Below are 16,837 nucleotides of genomic sequence, written 5' to 3'. Positions count from 1 at the left end.
TATATGAGTGAGAGAGAAATCATTTGCCATGCTTTCCAAGAAGAAAGGAGAATATTGGTAGGGGGGAAAAAAATCAAGTTTGTAAGAAAGCATTTCCAAGCATATAATTGAAAAAGAAATGTAAATAAAAAAGGTATAAAAGTGTTTTAGCATCTCATTAACTACATCATTGTTGTCTAACGTACCAGATACACAAAGAAACGTCCACATCCATTGTCTCCATTATCGAGCAGATACCCAGTGAAATATCAATATCCTAGGGGAACACTGGCAATTAAATTAACACCTGTGTATTCAGAGAAAGCAAAGGAATGGCCATCTTTTTTTAAAAAAACAAGTATTCCATTATAGGAGAAAAAAGTGAAGTCAAACACAATCTGTTTGGATCATCAAAGAATATAATTACTCATGAATGAGGTAAAAATGGTTTTATGTGAAGCCTTTAAAGCCTTGTATTATTTTATTTTTGGGGAGGGGGAGAGAGCAAGGTTCAAACTGAGCTGGCTTGTAGCATTTCAGCAAACCAACACTCTGATGACTGTTATCTTCTGTTTCAAACCCTAGGATTTCTTTCTTTGCCTTCCCCTCCGCCCATTAAGTCTTTGCAAAAAATAACCAGCAAATGTTAACTAAGTGTAAAGCGATGCGGAGATGTCTGCCTGAGTCTGACGAGAGCGTAAACAATAGCTCAGAAAGTTTTGAACGGCCCTTTATTCATTTCAATGCATTGTTAATTCTGAAGCTGAATGATGATGACACTTTAAATGTCAGCACTGGCCTATTTCACTGCTGATCAAAGTACCCAAGAAAGAAGAGAGAGAATGTGATTTTAAAGATATACAGTGAGCAGAGTTGTTTTCTAGGTGGAGCTTAGGAAAACACCCCTGCTCTCCCCCCCGCCCCGCCCCCTCAAAAATGTTGCTGCTTTTAGCACTTTACATTATTCTCTTTCAGTGAAGCTCAGCAGTTTATTCAGAATCATCAAGCTGTGCACACAACTAGCTTATACTACCACTAATCCACATTACCCGCGTCTTGACTCACCGATCCCTTCTATTATTCATCACACATTTGTTATCCATTGTCTTAAATTAGTCTGCAAGCTCTTTAAGGCCAGGACTGGAACGAGTGAAATCTTTTGGAATTGAACACATATCTGTTTTCCCCTCAAAAATGAAAATGTTAGAGAGCCCATTTTATGTGTTGATTTATTTACTGCAGCTTTATAGGCCTGTTGTTCGATTTAGTTGTTTGTTAAAAGAAAACTCCAAAGTAAGGAGAGGGAGGATTTTTTTTTCTTTTCTTTCCAAATATCTCTCACTTCTTGAGGGACAAAATGAAAAAAAAAAAGAAGTGATGAAGGGAAAAAAGGAAAAGGAGAATGGGGAAGAATAAAGGGGAGAGAATAAGGAGAAAAACAACTGGCATGTCTACTGTAATTGGTTTGTGTGATTTCTGCCCACGTAGGCACACCTGCGCCATCTTTAATCTAGCTAGAGTGAGTACCAAAAGCAACGGAGCTGTCGGATTACAAGATTCAGCCTGGGCTGCCCACCTGAGACCCCAAGTGCACATGCAGTGAGCGAGCCTCTTCTGAAGCCCATCGTGCTGCAGCTTCACAGCTATTAGGGCCCTAGGGTATGCAGCATGGGTATGCAGCATGTGCAGACAATCACACCTCGGACTGCAGTGTAGCCAGAGGGACAATAATTAAAGTGCTCACTAATTTTCTGGAACAAACAAAACATACTTTTCTGACCAGCTCTAATAGGGACCCTGTCAAGGTTCCTCCCCCACTCTGAACTCTAGGGTACAGATGTGGGGACCTGCATGAAAAACCTCCTAAGCTTATCTTTACCAGCTTAGGTCAAAACTTCCCCAAGGTAACAAATATTACCCCCGTTATCCTTGGAATGGCCGCTACCACCACCAAACTAATACTGGTTACTGGGGAAGAGCTGTTTGGACGCGTCCTTCCCCCCAAAATACTTCCCAAAACCTTGCACCCCACTTCCTGGACAAGGTTTGGTAAAAAGCCTCACCAATTTGCCTAGGTGACTACAGACCCAGACCCTTGGATCTTAAGAACAATGAACAATCCTCCCAACACTTGCACTCCCCCTTTCCTGGGAAATGTTGGATAAAAAGCCTCACCAATTTGCATAGGTGACCACAGACCCAAACCCTTGGATCTGAGAACAATGAAAAAGCATTCAGTGTTTTACAAGAAGACTTTTAATAAAAAATAGAAGTAAATAGAAATAAAGAAATCCCCCCTGTAAAATCAGGATGGTATATATCTTACAGGGTAATTAGATTCAAAAACATAGAGAACCCCTCTAGGCAAAACCTTAAGTTACAAAAAAGATACACAGACAGAAATAGTTATTCTATTCAGCACAATTCTTTTCTCAGCCATTTAAAGAAATCATAATCTAACACATACCTAGCTAGATTACTTACTAAAAGTTCTAAGACTCCATTCCTGTTCTGTCCCCGGCCAAGACGACTACAGACAGACACACAAACCCTTTGTTTCTCTCCCTCCTCCCAGCTTTTGAAAGTATCTTGTCTCCTCATTGGTCATTTTGGTCAGGTGCCAGCGAGGTTACCTTTAGCTTCTTAACCCTTTACAGGTGAGAGGAGCTTTCCCCTGGCCAGGAGGGATTTCAAAGGGGTTTACCCTTCCCTTTATATTTATGACACGCCCCCCAAATCTCAGCTAGGGTGAAACACTGGCTGGGATTTCTTCCTGGAGCTCTAGGAAAACAGAGTTAATAAGACACATGCATCTCTAAATATACTACCAAGTACATAAAGACTAACAATATTTTCCACATCTCAAGGACGATTTTAACCAGTTGATTCTGGGAAACTTTCACGGGAGAGTGCATCAGCCACTTTGTTAGAAGCTCCTGAGATGTGTTGGATGTCGAAATCAAAATCTTGGAGAGCTAAACTCCACCGAAGAAGTTTTCTGTTAGTTTCTTTGACGGTGTGAAGCCACTTTAGTGCAGCATGGTCGGTTTGCAGGTGGAAACGCCGTCCCCAAACATATGGGCGTAGCTTTTCCAGAGCGTAGACAATGGCATAACATTCTTTTTCAGTGACTGACCAGTTGCTTTCCCTCTCAGACAGTTTTTTGCTGAGAAACACTACAGGGTGGAATTCTTGATCAGGTCCTTTCTGCATTAAAACTGCTCCCACACCACGCTCGGATGCATCTGTGGTTACTAGGAACGGTTTGTCAAAGTCTGGGGCCCTTAGTACAGGGTCAGACATGAGTGTCGCTTTAAGCTTGTTAAAGGCCTTCTGACACTTTCCGGTCCACTGAACAGCATTTGGCTGTTTCTTTTTGGTTAGGTCTGTCAGTGGGGCAGCGATTTGGCTGTAGTGCGGTACAAATCGTCTGTAATAACCGGCCAAGCCTAAGAAGGATTGAACCTGTTTCTTTGACTTTGGGACAGGCCACTTTTGGATAGCATCCACTTTGGCCTGTAGGGGGCTGATAGTTCCTTGACCCACCTGGTGTCCAAGGTAAGTCACTCTGTTTAGGCCTATTTGACACTTCTTAGCCTTAACAGTTAGTCCTGCCTCCCTTATGCGCTCAAGGACTTTTTGTAGATGTTCCAGGTGGTCTGCCCAGGAATCCGAAAATATGGCCACATCGTCAAGGTAGGCGACTGCATATTCTCCTAATCCCGCTAGGAGACCATCTACAAGTCTTTGGAAAGTGGCGGGTGCATTTCGCAGCCCGAAAGGGAGTACATTAAATTCATACAGCCCGAGATGTGTGATGAAGGCTGACCTTTCCTTGGCAGATTCATCTAGCGGTACCTGCCAGTACCCCTTGGTTAAGTCCAAGGTAGAGATGAACTGGGCCCTTCCCAGTTTCTCTAATAGTTCATCTGTGCGTGGCATGGGATAGTTGTCTGGGCGAGTTACAGCATTTAGCTTATGGTAGTCCACGCAAAAACGTATTTCCCCATCTGGTTTGGGAACTAGAACCACTGGAGATGCCCATGCACTTTCAGAGGGGCGGATTACACCCATCTGTAACATATCCTGGATCTCCCGTTCTATAGCAGTTTTAGCTTGAGGAGACACCCGGTAAGGTTGGACCCTAATTGGGTGAGCATTACCTGTGTCAATGGAGTGGTATGCCCGTTCAGTCAGTCCTGGGGTGGCTGAGAACGTTGGCGCGTAGCTAGTGCACAGCTCCTGGATCTGCTGTCGCTGCATACGCCCAAGGGTCATGGAGAGGTTCACCTCTTCCACACCACCAGCACATTTCCCTTCGTAGTAAACACCTTCAGGCCACTCAGAGTTGTCTCCTCCCTGGGCTGTAAACTGACAAACCTTTAATTCTCTGGATCGATTAGAAGAGCTGAGAGGCGGTGGGTTGCTCCGTGCCGCCGTCCAAGCTCTCTGGAGGCTTTCATCTGCTTCCTGTTCGGTCTGGAACTGTTCCCTTGATGCTGGAGACATCAGTTCCTCATGGGATGGTGGACCTAGGCTTGGTCCCTCTGGAAGCGATATAGGGGATGGAGCTGTTTCTGTTGACTGTGAACCGCTCTCCGCTGGTGCACTATGTTGGGATTCAGGCTCCGGCTGAGCCTCTTGTGTAGGGTTATCGGCTGCTGCCAGTTCAGGTTCGGTGGGGCCCTCTGGTGTTGAGGTTGCAAGTACTGGATTCAGTGCTGACACGGGGTCTGGTGTTGGTTGTTTGGCTGGTTCCGGTTCTGGGACTGGTTCCGTCTGGGTCTCTGGGACTGGATCCACTACTGCTGTTGCAGACATTGGCCTGGGGTCCAGGTCCATCACCTCTGACTGGGTCCTGATAGAAGTTTCCGGAACAGAGCTAGGCCTCACGGCTTGTTTAGCCTGGTTGCGGGTGACCATTCCCACCCTCTTGGCCTGCTTCACATGATTGGCCAAGTCTTCCCCCAACAGCATGGGGATGGGATAATCATCATAGACTGCAAAAGTCCACATTCCTGACCAGCCCTTGTACTGGACAGGCAACTTGGCTGTAGGCAAATTGAAAGAGTTGGACTTGAAGGGTTGAATCGTCACTTGGATCTCTGGGTTGATTAAATTGGGGTCCACTAAGGAAGCATGGATAGCTGACACTTGTGCTCCGGTGTCCCTCCACGCGGTGACCTTCTTCCCACCCACACTCACAGTTTCCCTCCGCTCCAAGGGTATCTGGGAGGTATCTGGGCCTGTGGACCTCTGGTGTGATTCCGGTGCAATGAACTGTAATCTGTTGGGGTTCTTGGGGCAGTTGGCCTTTACATGCCCCAGCTCGTTACACTTAAAACATCGTCCAGCTGACGGGTCACTGGGGCGAGGAGGGTTGCTGGAGAACGGGATGGTGGGACGATAAGGGGTCTGGAGGGTTCTTTGGGAGGTAGGTGGGGCTTTGGGCGGCCCCCGGTAATAGGGTGTGGTCTGGGGTGGTCCCTTCTGTTCTCCGCTCCAACTGCGACCAGTTTTCTTCTTCTCTGCCACCTCCACCCATCTGGCTCCAATCTCTCCTGCCTCAATTACAGTTTTGGGTTTCCCATCTAGGATGTATCTTTCTATTTCCTCAGGAACACCCTCTAAGAATTGTTCCATTTGCATTAGGAAGGGCAAATTTACTGGAGATTCAACACTTGCTCCTGATATCCAGGCATCCCAATGTTTTACAATGTGGTAGGCATGTCGGGTAAATGAAATTTCTGGTTTCCACCTTAGGGCTCTGAACCTCCGACGAGACTGCTCGGGTGTTATCCCCATTCTGACTCTCGCCTTGGATTTAAACAGTTCATACTTGTTCATGTGTTCTTTAGGCATTTCAGCTGCCACCTCAGCTAAGGGTCCACTGAGCTGCGGCCTCAGCTCTACCATGTATTGGTCAGTAGAGATGTTGTACCCAAGGCAGGCCCTTTCGAAGTTTTCTAAGAAGGCCTCAGTATCATCACCTGCCTTGTAGGTGGGGAACTTTCTGGGATGGGAAGTGGTACCTGGAGAAGGATTGCTAGGGTTTGTTGGTATATTCTGCTGGGCCTTTATCCTCTCCATCTCCTCCACATGCTTCCTCTCTTTTTCCTTCTCCTCCTCCACATGCTTCCTCTCTTTTTCCCTCTCCTCCTCCACATGCTTCCTTGCCTCCATTTCCCTCTTGTGGGCAGCCTCTTGGTGTTGTTCTGCCTCCCTTTCTTGTTCCTTCTTCAGCTGCATGAGTTCTATCTGTCTTTCATGTTCCCTTTGTTTTTCCTCAGCCTGAAATTTGGCTAATTCCAGCTGTAGTCGAGCTGAGGATTTGGCCATTCTAACCTCTCTGTTTTTAACTAACTTTACACCCGAGGTTTAGAAATAAACAAACAAAACTTGGCTGTAAAATTTTGCTGTGCTGGAATAGAATACCTATTCTCTGATAGTGATTGTCAGCCTACAGAAAAAGACAATTCCCTTGTCTCTGCTCTGGGCCCAAATTAAAGCAAAAAACCTCCAACTACTTGGAAACCTGCTTACCCAGCCCAAAGAAGAAAAAAATTTCTTTTCAAACCTGTGCTCCTTGTAAAACAAACAAAAAAAAATCAAAATCCTAAAAAAAAACCCTGCCACTTTTGTCTCCAGGCAAATGGGTAGAGCACACACCCCCTATTTACTTTTAGGAAGAAAAGAAAAAAAAAAAAAACCTCTGGGTTGGAAGACTGTGAATTTCCCTGCAGGAGTTAAGTACCCTGCCTCCAGGCAAGAAAACCTGCAATTCACAAGATAATCCCCTTTTGTCTCTGCTTGGCCACAAAGCAGAGAGAAACCAAGCTGCTTTCAGTTTCAAAGCTGCCTTCTGGACTTCCTAAAAATTCCTTTTTAAAATCTGTATTTCTAGTTCAAAAAATCTCAACTGGATCTCAAAATGATTTCAGGTTAATCCCACCACTGTGCCACCATGTCAAGGTTCCTCCCCCACTCTGAACTCTAGGGTACAGATGTGGGGACCTGCATGAAAAACCTCCTAAGCTTATCTTTACCAGCTTAGGTCAAAACTTCCCCAAGGTAACAAATATTACCCCCGTTATCCTTGGAATGGCCGCTACCACCACCAAACTAATACTGGTTACTGGGGAAGAGCTGTTTGGACGCGTCCTTCCCCCCAAAATACTTCCCAAAACCTTGCACCCCACTTCCTGGACAAGGTTTGGTAAAAAGCCTCACCAATTTGCCTAGGTGACTACAGACCCAGACCCTTGGATCTTAAGAACAATGAACAATCCTCCCAACACTTGCACTCCCCCTTTCCTGGGAAATGTTGGATAAAAAGCCTCACCAATTTGCATAGGTGACCACAGACCCAAACCCTTGGATCTGAGAACAATGAAAAAGCATTCAGTGTTTTACAAGAAGACTTTTAATAAAAAATAGAAGTAAATAGAAATAAAGAAATCCCCCCTGTAAAATCAGGATGGTATATATCTTACAGGGTAATTAGATTCAAAAACATAGAGAACCCCTCTAGGCAAAACCTTAAGTTACAAAAAAGATACACAGACAGAAATAGTTATTCTATTCAGCACAATTCTTTTCTCAGCCATTTAAAGAAATCATAATCTAACACATACCTAGCTAGATTACTTACTAAAAGTTCTAAGACTCCATTCCTGTTCTGTCCCCGGCCAAGACAACTACAGACAGACACACAAACCCTTTGTTTCTCTCCCTCCTCCCAGCTTTTGAAAGTATCTTGTCTCCTCATTGGTCATTTTGGTCAGGTGCCAGCGAGGTTACCTTTAGCTTCTTAACCCTTTACAGGTGAGAGGAGCTTTCCCCTGGCCAGGAGGGATTTCAAAGGGGTTTACCCTTCCCTTTATATTTATGACAGACCCCATCTTTTTATGTGTTTATATGGAGTCCAAAATAACAGGGTCCCCATCCTCAGGGGAACACCTGAGAGTGCTACCACAATACAAATGCTAAATAAACCTGCAGTTAATGTAATGATCATCAACAGGTAAAGTATTTTGTGGATTGATTCTTTGAAGTAAAGAGTGAACTGGAGAATCAAGGTCTCAAACCCTCCTACCAGAGAAGTGGTGCTGTGGTAGCCAGTTCCTTTTCAATATGACCTTTTAATCCTTTTACTCATTTTATTGGAAGCCAGTTACCAAATTACAAAAACACAGACAGTAAAATAAACAATAATAGCAATGAATTAAGTTTCAGGATAGACTGAGATCTGGAGAAGGGGGAAAGAAGATGACTCAATATACATAAATCCACAATGGTAAAAAAATAAAACCCTGAAAAAAAAAGCTGAACCAATCACATGAACTACAATAGAAAATACTGACCTTTATGCTCAGATTCAAAATGCTAACTCAGATACAACCATTTTTTATATATTTGCCCGATAGATAGACCCATGGGACAAGATTTGCACAACTGGATGCCTAAAGTTGGGCTATAGAGTCCATATTTAGACTCTTTAAGTGGCCAGATTTTCACAAGTGCAGAGCACTAACAAGCTCCCAGTGAAATCAATGGAGATACACCAGGAACTAAGATGGCCATGGTATTAGCCCAAACATTGGGCTCAAACTGCTTGAGGTCTTTCAAGTTCTGCATGATTATTTTTAAGGTTATGGAGAGAAGATTATCCATGACTGTTTTCAAAGATTTATCCCTCCTACTCTCAAAGTGGCCTTTCATTTCTTTTAAAGCTCTGGCTCATGGTTTCCAGGAGAACATTATTTATGGTGGGCGCAATCATTCTTTTCCAAAAGAAAAGCTGATTCATAATTTCAGATTTTGAAATCACAGGTCATGAACTAGTATCCCTTGAATTCCAGAAAGTTGCATTGAAGGCAATGGGCCTTAAACAACAATATCAAGCAGTATGAATGACACGGATGTGCAACCCAAATGATAAATGACCTCACAAATAACCTCAATACTTGCTTATTCCCATACCCAACCTTTCTTATACACAGACAAGGGCTCCCAGAGCCAGTGTTGGCACCATAAGACTTCCCTTAGGACTCTAATGACCTTAAAAGGCAACCCCCAAAAGCACCCAGGTCATGGAAAGCCTTCTTAAAGGTCTTGAGGGAAAGAGGAGGAGGAAATACAGTCCCAGGAGACATCTGATAAGACATAGAGGTGAAGGTTGTTTTTTTCCCCAGGCAAAAGATATCTAAGATCTTGGAGGAAGAGTTAAGTTGTTTGGGCAGAGGAAATGCAACATAGGGTAAGGGGTTCTGTGATCTGAGGGGATAGGTGGAGGTGAATGTTATACTCTGTTTTAAAGGTCCGAATATTAGCCACTATTCAAACCTCAGAACCTAACTACTGCATTATTCACATGTGCCTGCTTATCTAATACTTAATACTCCCAAATACTTGGGGAAGAAGCCCAGCTGTGATCACACTGGAAGGAAATATCTGCATCTTAGACCAGGGGTACCTCTCAGGGAATAGAGCAGACACACATATCTAGCTACAGTGACATCATTAGAAGCCTGAGAAAAAAATCAATAAATAGTAACTTCAAAGCTGAGGAAACTGTGGTGGAAGGGGAAGCAAGAATGAGACTAAGTAGTGTCAGACTTCTTTACGATTTGACATCAAATTTCTCAAGTGGCTAAAAGTTTTAAAATGTGAAGGGACACGGACAACTTACAAAAAGAAATCACATTTGTTTTGACCATTCAGAAAACAGGATGGATGAAAACAAAATAATTTGAGGCTATGTACAGTTGTGGGCCAATATTTGCAAAAGATATGCCCACATTTACATTTTAAATCCATATTTAAGCACCTAAATGTATGACTTGATTTTCAGAAGAGCCAAGCACCAACTGCACAATGACTTCAATGGGCACTCTTGAAATCAGTGGGTGATGTTGGGTGTTCAGCACTTTTGAAAATGAGGCCAACTTAACTTAGGTGGCTAAATAGGGAATTAAGAGACTAACTAGGTATTATAAATCTTGGCCTTGAAGCCTTAAAACTCCACCTTTCCTGTGAACGATTTCCTGCTTACCGCATGAAAGCCATTGAATAACACAGAGTTCCTGTGAAGAGGAGAGACAAATCCTGCAGGAGAAGAAGTGGTTTAGGACTCCAGGACTACAATGTGTGAATTCTAGTTTTGCTTAAGTTCTTGTGTATTAAATCTAGCTTCCACCGAAGGAAATAAAACAGAAAACACCAGTATAGCTTAATGGGAAACAAGCTACCATCAGACCCAGACTTCCCTTATATTTTTTTTTCTTGATAGAAAGTGCTCTTATTAAGTGTTCTTTTAATAGATAGTAACTCTTATTAAATCAACTTAAAAACTATTTTTCCTGCTCTCTTTCCAGAAGGCACATGCCACTGCTAATTGAGAGAAGCTTTTAAAAAAATTGACACCCTTTATCCCTGAACAAAGATTACATGCACACTAAGTTGTAATCCTTAGCTTTGCAGTATTGCTTTACGAGGTTAAGAAGATGAATGTTCATTGCTTTTAATCCCCACCATGATTTATGAGGCTCTGGGTATCCTTTCCCCAGTGTGGTTGTTCTGCCTGCTGCTTAAATTACAGAGACATCTGCAAAGTAAATTATGGATTGTTGTCTTACAGCCGAGCTGCCTCTTCATCTCTCCTGCAGTATTTCTTTGATTGTAACAAGAGGATTTTACATTTTTACTTGTTTGTTTACTCTGTTTGTTTCTCCCAGAGTGTGTGATATTATGATGACCTGGATTACTGCCTGTCATGCTAACTTTCAAATAACATTACTACAGCTGTAAAAGCCTGGGAGGGTGGTAAGTGGGTGGGAGCTGAAATCACCCTGCCTTTTTTTTTTTAAAGCTCTTCAGCGTTCACAAATCTGGAATTGATTTTCCTAAACTTAACTGAGAATTCTGTGACCAAAAGAAACACTCGAATGTTCTGCATCTATAATGAATACACAACAGTGTTCTGTTGCCCTGACTGATCTCAACTATTATTTCAAGATTAGAATTGCACACACACCCCTTATACCCCCACAAATAAATGTAGTCCTATATCAATGCATATGCAAATCTTATATGCTTGTGTATGTTTATATGAGTATATACATATATAAATGAATCTATACCACACAGTGAACATTTGAAACCTAGCTGTCTAAATTTAGGCATCTATCAATCTTGCAAATCTTGCAAATCTTATATGCAAATCTTATATGCTTGTGTATGTTTATATGAGTATATACATATATAAATGAATCTATACCACACAGTGAACATTTGAAACCTAGCTGTCTAAATTTAGGCATCTATCAATCTTGCAAATCTTGCAAATCTTATATGCAAATCTTATATGCTTGTGTATGTTTATATGAGTATATACATATATAAATGAATCTATACCACACAGTGAATATTTGAAACCTAGCTGTCTAAATTTAGGCATCTAAAAGCTACATTTGTACACCTAAATAAGTGACTTAATTTGCAAAGATGCTGAGCACCTGTACGCCTTTGATATGACAGTTGTGGGTGCTCAATAACTGACAAATAGACACCTTGTTTCAATGGCTCAATATTGATTTATAGGCTAATTGTAGGAATAAACATGTTGGAAATTTGTTATGGTGAATATACAAATTTGATGAGCTTCTCCTAGTATGCTTAAGGGGACTGAGGTACACAAGCATTCAAATCTCTAGTGAAAAGATTACTTCAATTTTGCTTGCAAATAAAGTGCTGGCAATCTCCATGCTGAAACAGCCAATCGCACTTCCCCCCTCTTATTTGTTCTTTATATTTGTTATCCTTTGTGGATGATGAATCATGATTCCTGATGATAAACATGCACTGTCAAGTCTTGACACAAACAGCACTAGAAAAACGTCTAGTGCCATGTTGTCTGCCAACGTTTCCTAAAAGGCATTATTTGTAATTCCAACTCGAATCCCACTGTCAAAAAATTAAGCAAGCAAAGTGAAAGACACACAGTAATAGGTTATCTAGGGCATTCTCATGAGGCAGGAAATGTATTTTCAACAACTGATAGCACAACATGCTCCTGGAACACAACTACCAAAGAAACTAATCAAGATGTTGATATCACTAAAAATCAGAATCTTAAATTATGCAACAGGAAAGAGAACCATCAAGTTATGAGACCTCGGTATTATATCACCAGGTCTGTTTTGATTTGACATACACAACACTGTCCCATGAGGAGACACACATAGTAGGGACATGTGCCACTTTTATTATATTGCTCCTCACAAAGGATTCTAAATGGAGATAGGGCTGAACCAAAATCAGGGTTCCAGACAGTCCCAAATTTGCAGTGTTTGAGATTTTTCATCAGAAGGTTGTGGCCCAGACTCACCTGTGAATTCAAAGTATTTTACATACTACATACTGTGCATACAGAAGAATTACTGAAATACAGCTGCCTCAGTGGCAGAATGTGGCATCTGTAACCCCATTACCACTCAACTCTTTAGGCCAGAATGTGAAGTACATCCTATTGAATGGCAACTATGAGAGTTTTAGGTGTACAGAATGGCATTACAGAAGATGGAGTTTGGGCAGGCCAGCAGGACGAATATCTTACTGTGAAGACAAATACAAGGATTATTTAATTACCAAAACCATCAGGACCTTGGTTTTGCATCCCATCCAAATGATGGCACATCCAACATCACATTGTCCCCAGCGCTATGCTCGGACTGTGATCTAGTACTGCTTCAGAGGGAATATGGACACCTATGGAATCACCAACACTACTGCCCTCTTCATGTAGGCATTCCTTGAAGTAATCCATCCAATGCTGACTTGGTTCAATCTTACTTTCCTCATTACATTGAACAGAAGCACAAACCAAGGTGGTATGACTGCATATATCCCACATTATAAATGTAACTCAACTCCCCCGCCCACTTTGCAGAATGAATTGTTCACTAGACCAAATGGCTCATCTAAGTTGATTGTCATCTTCTGCGGATTGAGATGCAGACTCCAAATTTATTTTGATTTCACCTTCAGAGTGTATAATATAACTGCCATCACACATATGACAGCAGTGCTTAAAACCAGCTACCTCCATCTGGTCTAAACTTTAAATAAGCATGGAATATTATCAATGGTTCTTGTTCCCCAGCATTAGATTCCTGACATCAATAAAGGAAAAGAAGCTTGGAGTTTGATTCCACAATTGATCTAGACAGTAGCATATTAATATTAATAAACATGAGGGAGCCTGTGACATTGTCTTCCTTTCCTCTCTAAAAGAGCTTTTACTGAGGTATGACTTTGAAATGAGACATATCTCATTTGACAAAAGTAATACCCTGCAATTACGAGAAAAAAAAAACATTATAAAAGTGAAGCTCAAAAAGAGAAAATGGATTTCTGTCCTTTAAGAGGCACTGAGTAGGCTGCAAAAGGACTTTCATTTCCTCCAATCTGCATGTAAATTGAAACAGTCTGAAATGCATGACATACAGTACAGACATCTGTAAATATAATTCCATGAGCAGAACTGGTCACTTGTACAAGACTCTGGTTTGGACAGAATATTTCTTTTGAGACCTGCACCAAACACTCTATAATTTCTGGATTCTTCTTCCTTGATTTTATGTGGCAAAAACTGGTTCAAGTTTATATACAAACAAAATTGAAAAAGACACTGTATTTTAAACTACAAATTAAATGGATTTGTTTTAGCAAGGATAATTTCATTTAGCACTGGTTTCCAGCAGGTGATGCAGAGATCTATAAAATAGAAAGATCTACCTGTGATTATGGCGCCACATCATCCAAGATCTTAGAGAAGTACAGTTAAGTCCTTAGCTGGCCTCATTCTCCAAAGTCATCACTTGATTCGTCACTAGAATCTGCCAAAGCAAACATACAAAAGTAAAATATTTAAAGTCAACAGTTTAGGTTTATGATTTGAATGCATGAAGAAACATAAAAAGTATCTGATTAAAAAACTCAGTCCTATGGAGGGGGCAAACAAAAAAAATTACAACAGCATTTTTTCTCTGGATCTTGATGTATAATGTACAGTAAGTGTGAGGGGGAGTGGCTCCTTGAGGTATATGAACCACCAACTGAGAAAACATGCAGAAACACTGAAGTGCCCATTTTTCTAGCAAGCTGCCTAAAAACCTGTTGGATTTCTGTTGCCAGTGCCCATTAATGAAAATCATGATGCTAGGAAACCTGTCATAATTTGGATTCACTGTTATGGCTGTATTTCCTTCATGCCAACTATAATTCATCTCAGCATGAAAATAAACGTACAATGATTTCTCCAATGGATGACACAGTGATGACATGAGTTAATTGCATATTTAGTGTGAAATGCTGTGTTACATTCTGATTGTTTTGAAGTTAAACTGTGTAACCACCATGGTTTACTTCAGAATCACATACTGACTTAACAAGTGCACCACTGGACTGAAGATGTTATTAAAAAAGCCTATAATGGGGGAAAGTAACACAGCAAGGCCATGTGACTGACTCTCATTTTTTGGAGCTTTGGCTTCAAAGCTGAAAGAATGAATAGGTCACGAGTGAAATACTTCAGATAGTGTCTTATGATTACTATAGGATTGACAATGTGCTTAGTATTGTAAAAAACAGTGCCCACCCCTGAGATTTTGATGATCTAGAGGACAGAGAAAGACAGACAAGTCACATTGGTAAATGTAGAAGAAGTTACCCAAGATATCTGTGGATAACGTTTTTAAATAACGTACACACTGGCCACTTCTGCATAGGTGTATTCCAATACCAGGAAAAAAAAAAGATGGTCATCAAAGATAAGGCTTAAGTGGCTTAGCTGAGTTGTGGGACATTCATAGCCCCATCCCAAACTGTGCCGATTGCTAAGCAAGGATATCAGTTTCTCACTTCTATGACCACCACCTTCTTAAAAGTCACAGAGTCACACCCCCAAGAAGTTAGAGTTATTTCACTCTATAAATCAATAAACAGTGCAGTGATGACCAAATAGCATACGCACCAAAATGGGGGAGCTGACATCGTTTTCTTGTGGGGAAAAAAAAAAGAAACCAGCATAACCACTGGAACTTCTTAAAGGCACTGGCAACGGAACAACTCTACTACTGTTCCGCTCCTGCGCTGTCGTTTATCCTTATGTGACATTTGATGTGACGCTAATCACTTTCACTACATTACCAATACAACAAGAAAGCTCTGGGGTAAAATCATGGTACGGCTGAAGTCAATACTATTGATTTGATCCGAGTAGGATCCTTCATCAATTGCTTGTTCAGTTGTTAGTGCACTGGAGTCTCTGAAGGAAAATGAAATGAAAAACAAACAAAAAAAGAGAAACGGAGAACAGAAAGGAGTAGAAGAGAAAAAGTAAATGAAACAAACAAACAGAATCAACAAGAAATAAGGCTGAGAGGAAAATAAGGAAAGACTATGAATGCCCAGATGAAAAGGGAAAAGATACAAAGAGACAGAAGTAGAGTTGAGCTGACAAGCAACTTTTCAACCTCTACCTTTGGTATCCCATTTAATTTTCATGTTAGATAATGTGGGTTACTAGATTACACTGTCCATCAATGCATGTACAATACTGGCCTAAACATGAACACAGCAAAAATAGCTAATTTCTGCATACGGATATATACAGCAGTGGTTTTCAACCTGTGGTCTGTGGACCCCTTGGGAGTTCACAGACTATGTGTAAAATTTCCAAAGGGGTACACACCTCCATTCACAATTTTTTAGGAGTCTGCAAATGAAAAAAGGTTGAAAACCACAGATCTATAGTATAGGCAGAAAAGAGAAGTAAACTATCACAAACCTATCTATATTTAAAAATATGCATTTTATTACATAGCTGTCTAAGACAGTAGAACGTTAATTATGAATTTATAAATCCAAAGCCTAATTTTGCAGTCCTTACTCAGGCTATATTCCCATTGGTTTAATCAATGAGCCCATGATAGTCAATCCATCTTCTGTGTATGGGTTATCAATACCATGCCTTTTAAACAAAAGCTAGCACCAAAATGTCCACTGGCTTCATTGGAAGCAGGATTGGGTCCCAAATGACTTGTTTGTAATTTTGTATGCCGTGATTTGTTGTTGTCATGTTGGTCTCAGTATATATATCAAGCTTAGACGGAGGTCTTCAGTTCTGAGAAATGTACTCAGAGTATCACAGCTAAATATGAGATGGAACAGATTTAGCTGTGAGTATGTTTCCCAGACCTGAAGAAGAGTTCTGTATAAGGTTGAAAGCTTGTCTTTCTCACCAACAGACATTGTTCCAATAAAAGATATTACCTCACCCACCTTGTTTGTAATTTTGGCATTAACTTATAACTTCTAATGAAACTTCACTTTATTTGGCCTGGTAGTGTTCACCTAAGAGAATAAATTCCCTTCACTGCAGGAAGTGCTGGGTGAAATTCTATGAACTGTGTTATGAAGGATGTCAGACTAGATGACCAGAGATCCCTCTTTCTTTCAAAAATCTCTGAATCTAACGTAAAAAATGTAATAGGAGAGCCAAATCTAGAACTAGTCAGAAAATACCAATTTGTGGAACCCAAAATGTTCTCATGGAAACACAAGTGCTTGGAAACCATGAGAATCTTGGCTCTAACCTAGGTTTGACTCCCAGCCCTGCAGCTGATCTCAGGGTTCCTCAGGCCGAGCTCTCAGGGTAGCTGGCTTCTCAGGTTCCACAAGTTGGGCAGTCCTAGTGAGCCCACTGGTCCAGGAGTTTGGAAGCCATGGGATCTATGGCCCTGGGGCAATGTGCATGATTGGGCTGCCCCAGAGTCATGGACCCTGGGGTCCACAA

The 16,837-nt window shown here is 41.4% G+C and overlaps 1 protein-coding gene across 1 annotated transcript in view; it reads right to left on the bottom strand.

Annotated features, from left to right (window-relative positions):
- Positions 1-16,837, bottom strand: part of CDH12 (cadherin 12) — an 852,174-nt gene that overhangs the window by 552,575 nt on the left and 282,762 nt on the right. Inside the window, exon 2 of the mRNA XM_084620075.1 lies at positions 13,777-13,877. The gene's annotated coding sequence lies outside the window, so the exon portion shown is untranslated. The remainder of the gene's footprint in view (positions 1-13,776; positions 13,878-16,837) is intronic.

This window comes from Lepidochelys olivacea (assembly GCF_965140295.1).
Source record: "Lepidochelys olivacea isolate rLepOli2 genome assembly, chromosome: 2".
Taxonomy (NCBI): Eukaryota; Metazoa; Chordata; order Testudines; family Cheloniidae; genus Lepidochelys; species Lepidochelys olivacea.
This window is presented reverse-complemented; position numbering and strand designations above follow the sequence as displayed.